This window comes from Calypte anna, chromosome 7 (assembly GCF_003957555.1).
Source record: "Calypte anna isolate BGI_N300 chromosome 7, bCalAnn1_v1.p, whole genome shotgun sequence".
NCBI lineage: Eukaryota > Metazoa > Chordata > Aves > Apodiformes > Trochilidae > Calypte > Calypte anna.
Window position 1 is genome coordinate 30,000,309 of NC_044253.1, and position 12,396 is coordinate 30,012,704.

Sequence of the window (12,396 nt, forward strand, 5' to 3'; positions counted from 1 at the left end):
CTCCTGCTCTTTGTTGTTAGAGATGATCACTTGGAGTGCAGGGACAAGACAGGCAGTGACATTTTAACACCTAATGTTTGCACGAGTGTCAGAGAGTCGGGACACTGACCTGGGGGATGTCTCATTTGCACATTGATCCATGGGCTTTGACATATAGCAGGCTCACCTTGATAATGGATGGGACATCACAGCCAGAGATAGCCATCTCCAGTCATCACTTTGCAACAGTAGCCCAGTGCTTCTGTGCTTGATGTCTTTTGTTCTGGTGCTCTTGTGTTCTGGAATTTTGTGTGGTCTTGGGTTCTGGACTGGCACTTGCACAAGCTGTAAATGGTACATAAAGAATACCTTATTAGGTTAATTTTGTCTTTATGAGGTCACCATGAACAGCCCATTAGAAAATAACGGTTTTCTCTGAGGATGCCAAATTGCTGGTTGTTGTTATTTATGCAAATAATACTGAATGTGTAGCTTGTTTGAGAGCAGCTTATTGCAATATTCCTTGACCAAATTTGGATCATTAAGTGCATAGATAGCTACTTGGTGTCACTGATCATAGGAACATAATTCTTAGAATCAAGTTTCTCATGTGGAATGGGCAGAGGGAGAACCACAAGTTCAGTTTTGCTACCTGAACCATTCAAAAACTGTGACATCTTTGTCTTTCTGATTATTATGTTTTTCAGCATTTCTTGAGGTTGTGAAGGTTGAAAATGGATCTTTCTCTTTAAGGAATGACAATGTTTTCACTTACACCCCAGGGAAAAAATGATATAGGGAACATTAGGGAAAAAATGATACAACTGAGAGCAGCAAACTGCAAATGTCCTTTCACAATAAAACACAGGATTTGCTCCCAGTAAACTGGCAGTTCTCCTGATGGAAATGTGGAGTGCTTGCAGAAAAGCTCTGTAAAAAGCACCAAACAGGCTTATTTCAAAATTCAGATACACATTTACAGACTTGGAACTTTTAACCCTGTAGTAACATTGCTCCACTCTTGTAACTGATGGTAGCTGTCACAGAAGCTTTTTGTTTCCCAGCAAAAAGTACCAGAGGCAACAGTGGTACCTTCAAGAGAGCTTTGATGCAAACTGTTCAAAAGCATGACTTCTATTTCCTCTCCAAAATCTGGCCCCCAGAAACCTTCCTTGACCTGTTTCAGGTATGAAAGAGTCCTACATGGGCTTTGATGCTCTTCTTCACACAATTCTTCCATGTCCTCCCCACATGCATCTTGCCAAACAGACAGCTGAAGTGTTACCAGCAACTCTTTGTTCTGTGGATGGATTTTGATTATTAATAAGATGGTCAGGAAGAATAGGACTGTTTAATGTCTTGTCAAAGCAGCACAAGTAGGATGCTACTTTTATGAGACTTGCTCTTCCCTCCATGAGACATCTCTTTCATGTGCCTGAGCAGGACTGAGGTGACAGTCTGCTTCATAAAGAGCTGTAACAGCATGGGAAACAGCTTGGAAAGTAGCTTAAGAAGAGCAAAGAGAAAACTCAGAGACAGAATGAAAAAAGAGCTGATCATAGTTTTAAGTGGAATTTCCACTACCTTCCAAGCAGGCATTCCAGTATGAGTGCATTAAATTCACGTATTACTCAACATCCAGAGATATTTAGCAATGAAGACCTCTGGCACTGAAAGAGACTCAAACCAAATCTTTCCAGACAGCAATAAAAGGCAAGGAGTGTCATGCTGAAGATCACTGGGTCATGTAGCTTGTTAAGGCAAGAGGCTGGAGGCTGATTTGTGCAATCACTGCAAGTGAGGTCCTGTGACACGCTCACTGTTAGAGATACCTACCTTGGAGATTAAAAAAGAAAAAAATTAAATGTAGTCCTTCAAATGGAATTTAATTTACTGCAGCCACAGTAAATTAAATGGTACACATGTATGCACACATGCACAGAAAAGGTGGAGGGCTTTTTAAAGGTGATCCAGGCTGTTTTTGGAATTGTTGGTGGTGGAAAAAAAGAACTCCAAGTAACACTTCCTGTGCATTCCAGAAGAAGAGGGCTCAGAGCCAATGTGTGGAATAGCAAACCCTCAACTTCCAGTCCAGGGCAAAGAAAGAAGGCAGTGCAGTGTGAGGTTTTCACATTTTTCCATGTAAAGAGATGTCTGACTTCATAGCTTTTCTGAGGTTAGAATAATGGAATAGTTCTAGGTAATGTTGATGCTAAGATTTGGCTTCTGTGGTGCTTTGCATTGCATCCACAGCAAGCCAAGGGCCTTCCTGACATCCAGGAGAGGCCTCTGGCTCCCATAAAGTGGAGCCCCAGTCCTGCAAGGATGCTGTCACAGGCCTTTTTTCCATATGTGGGTAGCTGTTTCACATTAAAATTTTCTGTGGAGGTGAGTGTGTGCATATATGATTGTAAAAGTGAGGTTCTGGGATATTGAAGGACTATGAATTTTAAGCTGTTTTCTTCTGGGGATTTTGCAGGCACATGTGCCTGCCCATACTCCAAGTAAATCCTCAGATGTGGAAAGGCATCCACAGTTAGCTGATACATCACAACTTTCACCTTGGCTTCATTTGCATTGTTCCTGCTCAGCTCAGAGCCAAAGTAGGAGTCACATTCATGCTGCTGAGCCTGGCTGAACTGCCCACACCATGGTGGCAGTACCAGTTTGGGTTTACCTTCATCAGAAGGGAGCAAGCTGGTAGTGAATCCATGCACCTAAGTAGGCTGCATGCACAAAAGTGGTCTGTAAAGCCAGGAGAAAACACCTGAGTGTAGTGTTACCAAGCTACCTTACTAATAAGTGAAGGCAGAGGCCCTCAAAATTACCTCATTTTCAGGGAACTGAACATAATTGTAAGTATTGCAGCTAGAGCTATGTGTATGAAAATCAAGGGAACTATCAGGACTCTTTAATATTCAAGGAAACGTGTTGCTGAATCTACCTATGCTCTCACCCCAGTGTTTGTGTGAGTTATTCCACCTTCTTACATGCATGAGAGGGTTTTTATTTGCCAAAATCTCCCTTCTCCAAAACACTGCTTACCCACTCTTTCATAAGGATTTATTAAATTAAGATTTTCATAAACTTTCTCATGAAATTTAACATAACTTGACTGTCAAAAACATCCATTTTGCTCACTTGTAAGAAATTGTGTCAAAGTGGCATTAAGATATGAATGAGTCTCAGTACATACCAGGGGTGCAGGGACAGTCTTAATGGAGCCCAAAGGCTCCAGCTTGCCTCAGTTATGCATTCTTTGGCAACTTCTGTGCCCAAAACAATGGGAAAATAGTCATGCTACTCAGAATTGCATGCAATACTTTATTCCATTGCTAGCCTAGCCTTTTTTTAATCTTTTCTGTGCCTAACTCACATAATATAAATGCAGAAACCAAAATGCTGGTTCTCCAATAGCTGGAGTTATCACCCAAGGCACTGTGGTCTCCTCAATATTGCTGTTGTTGTGCTGAGAGAAGTTTTTCCTCTGAGAAATGTTTGTTCTGTTGCTCGATGATTTTTCCTATTACACATTATGTTATCTGAGCACTCTAGGTTACTTCATACAAGTCAAACAGCCTGCACTGGTGAGAAGGGTTATGTCTTCCTCTGTCACCTGATTGACACTGGATATTATCTCCATATTTATCCTCCGGTTTAACTTCTTCCTAGAAGCTGTATCCCAGATTAATATCACAATCCTCTTTCCCCTCAGGAGTCCTTACTGCTGTCTTTGATTTAACAGAGTGGCATACACTGAGACTTGTTCACCCATTTCTAGTGAGATACATGTCTGTATATATATAAAAATATCATAGTCTGTTGTGAAAACAGTTTTGGATAGAAGGTACAGATAGTTCCTTTCCAGGGGTTATGTGGATTAGTGTCAACAAGTCTCTTTCATGGTGTTTTTTCCTCAAGCAGATGCCTGGTGCTACTACTGCTGTCTTGAAGGAGATGGAAGTTACTTCCAGTGCATCACAAAATGTCTCATTATTAAGCAATTAGAGAATGTTTTTTATAAGCATTTTGACTGTAAGGAGCCCCAATTACTATTATTACTACTACCTTCTGGCAGTGGAGAGGAAGACACTTGTAAATCCTCCTTTGATGTCTGTTGAAACAAGCTGAAGAAAAAGGGCAGACATTTGGACTCTAAATAATGACTTACCACTGGTCTAGCTGCATTTCATGGCTATAAATTTCTTACAGAACATATTTCTTTATTGTGGTAGTTGTAATGGCATCCAAAAGGACACCAGTCAGTGTTTTTTGATTTGGTTTTTTTTGATAATTTGAATGTTTTTCCAGACAAAAATTTTGTTTGGGCAAGATAAAAACGAGCCATGAGGCAATAAACAAGGTAATTTGTTTGAGATTTCTGGAAATACAGTCTACAGAGGGGACAACAGTTTTGGCCCAGATCTGCAAAATGGTAGCTGCAAAACCCAGCAAATCTTTTGGGGTGTCCTTAACTTTGGACCAAGAAGCCCAGAACATAGTCACAAAACAACCTTGCTAACAGTGAGGGGCATCTGCCAGATATCCCAAGATCCTGGACTAATGGCTCTAGACAACTTGCTTTTCAGTTTTGCAGTATAGATATAGTAGAACCAGTGTAACCTGGACCTGTCTGACCTGCTGAGGAGGTCCTGCATGTTACATTGCTGTATGTCCACCAAGTTTGTTTTGGCTGTGACTGACTATCTGCTATCTGGATAGCTGTAGATATCCAGAAGATGCTGGACTTGTCGTGCCCATAGTGCAAGCCCATCCAACAGTACCTGAGTTTAACTTCTTCTCTTCCCCTGTTCCATACCTGAGAAATCTTCTATGTGATGACAAAGTCACAGTATTAACTATAGAATTTGTCTTGTAGCCATTTCTATTTGAAAAATAAAACTGCAGCTAAGTCTTGAAGTGATAACTCTCTGAGGTATAAATCTAGAGTGGGATCTTGCCTGTTCAGTCACCCAGGGATGGGCACATCATGGCTAAAGAGCTTTGTGTGTACCAAGGGTGACTCCCAAGATAAGAGCGTACCATACAACCACTAGTGAAGGGTGTACTGGTGGCAGGCAGCTGGATATTATCTCTTTTAATTGCAACCTCTAGGTCTGCCATGGAGGCCCAGGTGTGGGGTGGCACATCTTACAGCAACTCCCAGGGAGCCACTGTCTTCCCCAACCCATGTGCCACACCTGCTCCCCACCTCCCCAAGGAACAGGCTGTGTGCCTTCTCATCAGGCACACAGGGACTGTGAAATATGGGCCATAAACTCAGAGCATACCTCATAATAAGCATGAATTCTTGTGCACTGTGCAGCTTTCAGCTCAGCAAATCAGCTCAGCTCATGAAGGACCATGCTGTTTTCCCTCAGGAATGGTGCTGGGGTGGTAGTCCTTAGGGAAAGGAGGGGTGAGCACTCTCTCCTGGGCTGATTACTGAGCCTCCAGATGGGCCCTCCCTCACCCATCCAGTGAAGATTGTCATCTCCATTGGATGAGTCAGAAAATCAAACCCTCCTTTCAGACATCTGCTGTCTATCAGTGGCCTGAAGAAGGAAAAAGGTTCTTTAACCTTCCCTTTACTATAAATTAAGGAGCTTTCAGAAACAGTCTGTGGGTGAGAAGCACTTCTTTTCTCCATGTTCCTCCATCACTGCAGTGCTTGTATTTATTACAAAACATATTTTTCTTCTACAGCAAGCAAGTTCCCAGCTAGAGGAGGCTAGCAGGCCTTGTGCAATGTGTCCTTACTCATCAGCACTCCCTATGCTCATTTAGATCTCAGGGTGTGGTTTTAATTAGCTGATTTTGTAATAACACCCAGGTGACTTGGTGATGGATTGACACCCTACAAACCTATTAAATAGGAGTATAGTGATTCCATGTCCTTAGAGTACTCACTCCAATTGTTTTTTGCTTCCAGAAATTGAATCCATCCCTCCTTATAGTTTCCAAACCTATTGGTTGAATTCAAACAAGTTATTTCTGGTGGATAAATCCCCCCTGATCAGACCTGTAGATAGCTGATAAAAGTGTGCAATCAGGTAGGAGATAAAGAATAATTTAAGTGCCTGGACTGAGAATTTTGTGCTTGTTTAGGTAACAGAAAATTCATGTGGGAAGGAGCACCTTTGAATGCTGCAGCTGTAGGGGGGAAAAATATTGCTCACAACTCAATTACTAAATCTAAGTAAACTAGACTATAAGTAGATGGCTTATTATCCTATAGTAACCATAATTTATGTTTCTTTTTTCTGTTGCTACTCACATATTCTCTTATCTCAGCAGCTTAGTGATGTCTTCCATTTTTCTAGGCTTCTGTGGTCTTCAATATGTGTCAGCCAAGTCTCACGGGATTTGCTGAAGCTGCTTGGGGCTTTGAAGTGTTCTGCCATCAATGTGTATGCTTGGCCAAGGACTTTTTAGTGTTTGATATCATAGATCCAAAGACTTCATATTGTTTGGAGCTAAACAAAACTTTGTTTTGGTTGTCTTTATAACACTGAGCAGTTGTGGGTTTTTTGTCTAGTTGATTGCCTTTTGAGTAGCTCAGTAAAATGAAGTGGTGACTTCTGTACAAGTTCAAGTCTTGCTTTACCTCTGTTTTGGTGGGAACTCATCAGACATTTTTTAGTGGTGTCCTTGGATTTGAAATAACAATCTCTTTTCTAACTTTTTGCAGCCAAGACCATCAAATACCTCCCTAAGAATTATTTTCCCCATGTCCTGCAAGTTAGACAGCTGTTGGTCATCTTCACTCATCTACACTTGACCCAGACAAATATTTGGATCTTTCAGCCCACTTCTGTGGAAGGCTGTCTGTCTCTATCTAAGCATACTTACTCCTGGTTCCCATTTTTATATGGAAGAATGAAGATGAGCTTTCTTTTTCAGTAGTAGCTGCATGTTCTTTGTTGCAGTATCTGTCAGGTTATATGCTCTGGTGTTCTTTCCACTGTTTCAAGTCAATAACTGCTGAAACTGATTTTGCTTTATTATGGAACAAACTAAAACTTATGTTTCTACATCCACACAACTGAGGGTCGCAGATGACTACAGTTCATTTTTAACTTAATACCATTTTAATTTTTCATAAAATGTGTGCATACAGAGCAGCACACTCACAATACAACTGTTGTCACACATGCACCTTGCCTCTTCTGTATCCTTACCCTTGCAATTTGTCTTTCAACTTGGAATTCCAGTTTCTTTCAATTTGGAAGCTGGTTTGAATCTTTTGGCATCTTTGCTGACACTTTCATTTGGAAAGCATGGTTCTCTCCAGCCATGGAAATAGCCACTGTTTTTTGCAAAGTCAACCCATTTTTCACAGTGACCTTGCTCTGACCTTGTTATCAGTCTTAGCATAAATAGTGTGATCTCTAATTAGTCCATCTGTCAGCTGCCTGGGCTCACGTGGTGGGACACAAGGGTTGCTGTGTTGATTGGGAACCAGCTGAATGCACAAAAGAATGATAAATGAGAATTGTCAGAGGGTTCGGATGCTTGTAGCTGTCTAATGCTCATTGCAAGCCTTGGCATTAGATCTGGTCCTTAGGTTGTTAATAATCTGGAAGAAGGGTTAAAGGACACACTAATGAAACCCGCAGTGATATCATCCCCTTGCTCTTACAATGCCAGGCTCTTAAGCAAAGTTTCCATTGAAATGGTTGCGTCAGCTAATGCCCACTCACAAGCTTTGGGATTCAGGGAGTTTGTGTAGATTAAGAGGTAAACACTGGCCCCGAGAATAAGATTTAATTAAGGGTTCAACACACGTGACTGAGAAGAACAGGTCCCGAGGTTGGGAGCTTGGATGCACACTCTGAAGAGTTATACATTGCTGGTCTTATTTCATGAGTAAGAGTGTGGTATAAAATAGGGACCTGGCATTGCAGATGAACTTTTACCAGAGAGAGACTGAACTGGGGTTATTGGTGACTGCCAGGACCTATCAGGAGTGCCTTTCACTGTCCATTACAGTGTTCCCACAACTCTTTTCTGACTAACTTCTAATCCTGAATGAGTGTTGCGTGTGATTTGTATCACATGAGTTTGTAATTGATGGAAAAGGGGCAGTGTGAAGCCTGCAAACAACCTGTAAGCAGGGTAGGTGTGCATGTGGGAGTCTCACAGATAAAGCCCTCAGCTGCTGGGTGTGGTGGGAAATGATTCAGGGACCTGTAGGTTTGCTAGGACCAGATGTAGATGGCCTTAGGAGCAAATGAGGAGGGTAAAGGGCTGATAAATTCTGCACAGAGGCACCACAGTTTTAAATCTAAAAGTTGCATTTCCCTACTCTTCCTAAGCCTGTTCCTGCACAATGTTTTTGACATAAGATAGAAAGACTCAATTAGTAGCTCTTCTGAAAATCCTGTCCCAAACATTTTCAGCCTGTGATGCCTCTAATTCATTTGCAGGAATCTCAAACGTTTTCATTCTGATGCTTAACTGCTCTGATCCCAGAATGTTCCAAAACTCACACATGGTTTGAGGTCTCCTTCCTGGAAACAAGGCTGCACTGTAGAAATAAGCAATTAATATCCAAGCTCCTTGAGGCAAAAAGGCCTTTGTGCCAAAAATAAGTAGCATGGCTCTCCCTGAAGTCTTTTGGGTGGGTCCTGTGTGACAACATACTTGTATTTCCAAGCTAATTGATGACATAGGACCACTGGAGCCAAAACTACTCTCAGGAGGTTCTGTTTTTCGAATGCATTTTCATGAGAAGGGAAACAAATTACCAGTAAATTGTGGAAATGGCTTTGCTGATGACACAATGGTACTGTGGTGATGCCACTTCACCCATAGTTTCCATAGTGGCTGCAAAATATTGTTGCCCATTTTATATTTTATCTCAGGGGCTCTGTTTGGGTTTTTTTTTCCACATGCTGAGTAAGCATCTTCTAAAAATCATGCCTTTTTCAGGTTCCTGAAATTGGGCACCCAGGAAACATGGAGGAATCTACATTCCTAAGCTCTTGCAAAGCCTTTGGGAGGAATTTAGATTGACCCAGAGAGTATATGCAGTCTCTCACTGGGAAATGCCATGGACTTCTGAACAAAAGGCTTTTTTATCATTCAGCAAATGATAGTCCAGTTCAGGCAAGTATCATGGGCCATTTCAGCATCATCCAGCACCATGTTGCTTACTGCTGTCAAGTCCTCAGGCAACTGCTTCTCTGCCTCTGAGGAAGGCAGGATTTCAAGTTAGCTGTAGACTTTTAACTTTTACCTTTCTTAGTTCTGTGAGGGTGTGTGCTGTTCTTTGATTCCTGTTTGTTCTGGTTTCAGAGTATCCTAAAATTTGGACTTGGTTTGAAGACCTGCCTTTTGATAGAGGGCTATTCCATGAAAATGAGCAGCCAAGAACTTTGATGAAAATTAATTGTACCCATCTGCATGAAGGCTTTTCTTGACTTGTTCTACACCTGTCTCTCTGTTCTGGTAGAAATGGTGACACTTGTAGCACTTTGCCAAGTGCAAGTGAACTTAAGCAAAGTGCCATCTATGAGGACACTGAATCACAGAATATTTTGGGTTGGGAAGGGACCTTAAAGATCATCTAGTTCCAACCCCCCTGCATGGTTAGGGACACCTTCCACTAGACTAAGTTGCCCAAATGTCAGCATGGATTTGCCTTTAAGCAGATAGTTCTGTTCAGCACTGGTCTGTGAGTGCCCTATAGCTTGCAGAGCTGGAGGCTGCTCACTCAGCAGTCCTTGGCTTGGCTGGGTTTGTGGATAAGAGATCACAGCTGAAATCTATGCACAGCATCTCTGAAATCTTGAAGGACAGTGTGTCAGATATTTGGTCAGTGTTAGCTGACACAAGCCACGAAGATAGCACAATCTGGACTTGCTCCTGAGCTGAGTTCAGGAACTAAAGTCACTCTAAGAAGAAAGTACCAAATTTGGAGCTGTGCCTCTTCATGAGTCATGGCATTACTCCATGGCTGCCCTTGCAGTTCTCCTTTGGTTCATTCTGCTTTGCTTGTATTTCTCTGGCATGGTAGTTAATCTGGTTGAGCTTCTTCACTCACTGTTGATGTGAGCTCTCCTCCTCCAGGCCCCTGAGGGCACATAACCACTCTTTGCCTGGGTGCCTCTGGAAAACTCCACTGTGGGTTAGTTGTAGCTTGCACAGTCACTACAAGACTAGTGTTTTGGTTTGGGTTTTTCCTGGCAGACAGCAGAATAGGTTTTTTCCTTTCCTATCTGGCACAGATTTCAAGGGGGTAAATATTCTGCCCTGCCAGATTTGCTCCAGTTACCCTTGTGTTTAAAAGCCAGACTAAGAGTTAGCTTTCTGGTGTGAGGATTTGTTGTTCTGACCACTCAGCTAGTACAACATGAACTACAAGGCAGACCATTTCTTCTCATCCTCCCAGTGTGTTAGCTCTGGAGAGAGCGCCCAGTTCAACAACAGCTTTTACTCAGGACAGTTTCTTCTCCTTCTGGATCTCTCACTTGCATTGCACAGTGCTGCTGGCCCTGCTATAGCAGGACCTGTAAGGGCATGTCCTCCTACAAGCATGTTTCCAGCACTCTTGCAGATGGTTTGCTCATGGACTTTATCCTCTTCCCAGTTCTGCCTTCCACCGCTTCCCTGAGCTTTTTTTTCTTATAGGGGGAACTCAGCACACCTGGGAAGCATGACTGTGTTCATTTTTACTGAACTAAAAACTCCTCTACCTGAAAAAACATCTGAAGGGAACATATCAGATGTTGTGAGTTCTTGGCTCATGGGTAGAGTCTTTTTGTCCTGGAGGCTACAGCCCCTGTGTGATATTGTGAGCCATAGCCACCACTGCAGTACATGTGAGCAGTCATGGCCCTGGAGACCAACATTGGATGAAGTCACAGTTGAGAGCTTACTTGAGGGTTTTTTGTCCAGTTCTGGGCCCCTCAGTTCAAGGACAGTGGGTTGAGAGGGTCCAGCACAGACCCACAGAGATGATGAAGGGCATGGAACATCTCCCTTATGAGGAAAGGCTGAGGAAGCTGGGTCTCTTTAGCTTGGAGAAGGGGAGACTGAAGGGTGACCCTCATTAATGTTTACAAATATGTAAAGGGTGAGTGTCAGGAGATGGAGCCAGGCACTTCTTAGTGATGACCAAGGATAGGACAAGAGGTAATAGATGCAAGCTGGAGCATAGGAGGTTCCATGTAAACATAAGGAAAAGCTTTTTCACTCCAAGGGTGAGAGTCCTCCAGAGAAGGATCTCTGGAGACATTCAAACCTGGACATGTTCTTATGTGACTTACACTAGATAGTCCTGCCCCCACTAGGCAGGGGGCTTAAACTTTTATCTCTCAAAGTCAGTCCCAGCCCCTAACACTCTGTGATTTCTTTGATGTCCTCAGTCAGCTTCACTGTCAGAGGATCTGATTCTGCTTTTTTTCTCTGTTTTCTAAACCAGTGATTTATCCCTCAGGCCAGAAGAACCCTCATTCTTCAACCAGAGAAATAAACCTATTGATGCTTGGGAGAAGGAAGAATTTGGCCTTTCCCTCCTCTCCCTCTCTGCCTCTACGTGCATATTTGCATTTTCACTATGTGCTCTGTGACTCTGTCCAGGATTGGCCATGTAGTTGTAGAGCTTTCTGTGCCATCTGCAGGAACTGTTAAGTAAAGGAATTAAAAAGCAAAAAGGCTTGATAATACATAATAATGGCTTGATAAAGTTCTTATCTTTTGTTCTTGAACTGGAACAGGATGGTGTTTGAGGAGTTGAGTGAAGGTGCTCTGAGAGCCAAGTGACATTGAGTTATTCTGGTTTTACAGTGGTGAACTCAAACAAATTACCCCTTGGGTACTTCCCAAGGGGAATGTTTGTTGACTCAGTTCACAAAGGAAGTAAGAATATGCATTTGCTTGTGAAAATTATTATCCAAATCACAGTGTTCTTTTGAAACAGCTGTTTGACTGAATACCAAAAAGAAGCAATCAGGCAGTTGCCTTAAAAGACCTTGGCAAAGCAATGAATGGTGAAATTATAAATTTCTTCCCTCTTACCCCCTCAAAGCAGAGTTATCTATATTTGAATTTCTCTTTTCAGCCCCAGAGAGGAAATGAATCAAGTTTACAAATAGAGTTTGAATCAAATGCAATGAATGCTCATGTCTGGCTGAACTACAACAGTATCCTAAGGAGCAGTGCTTGTTCTTGACCCAAACAAGATCACTCTGCTTCCTGAAGACATTCAGTTAAAAAAACAAACAAACAAACAAACAACAACAACAAAAAGTGTAAGTAGAGCTGTGAGGTTAGATGTTTGGGTTTCTTTGGTTTCATCCCATCACTATCAAAACTATACCAGGGAGGCCTTTTAGGCTTGTTGTAGCTTCAGCTCCACTTCCACTCTTGGAATGTTCAGTCTATTTAGAATGAAGGTATGTGGGGCAGGGA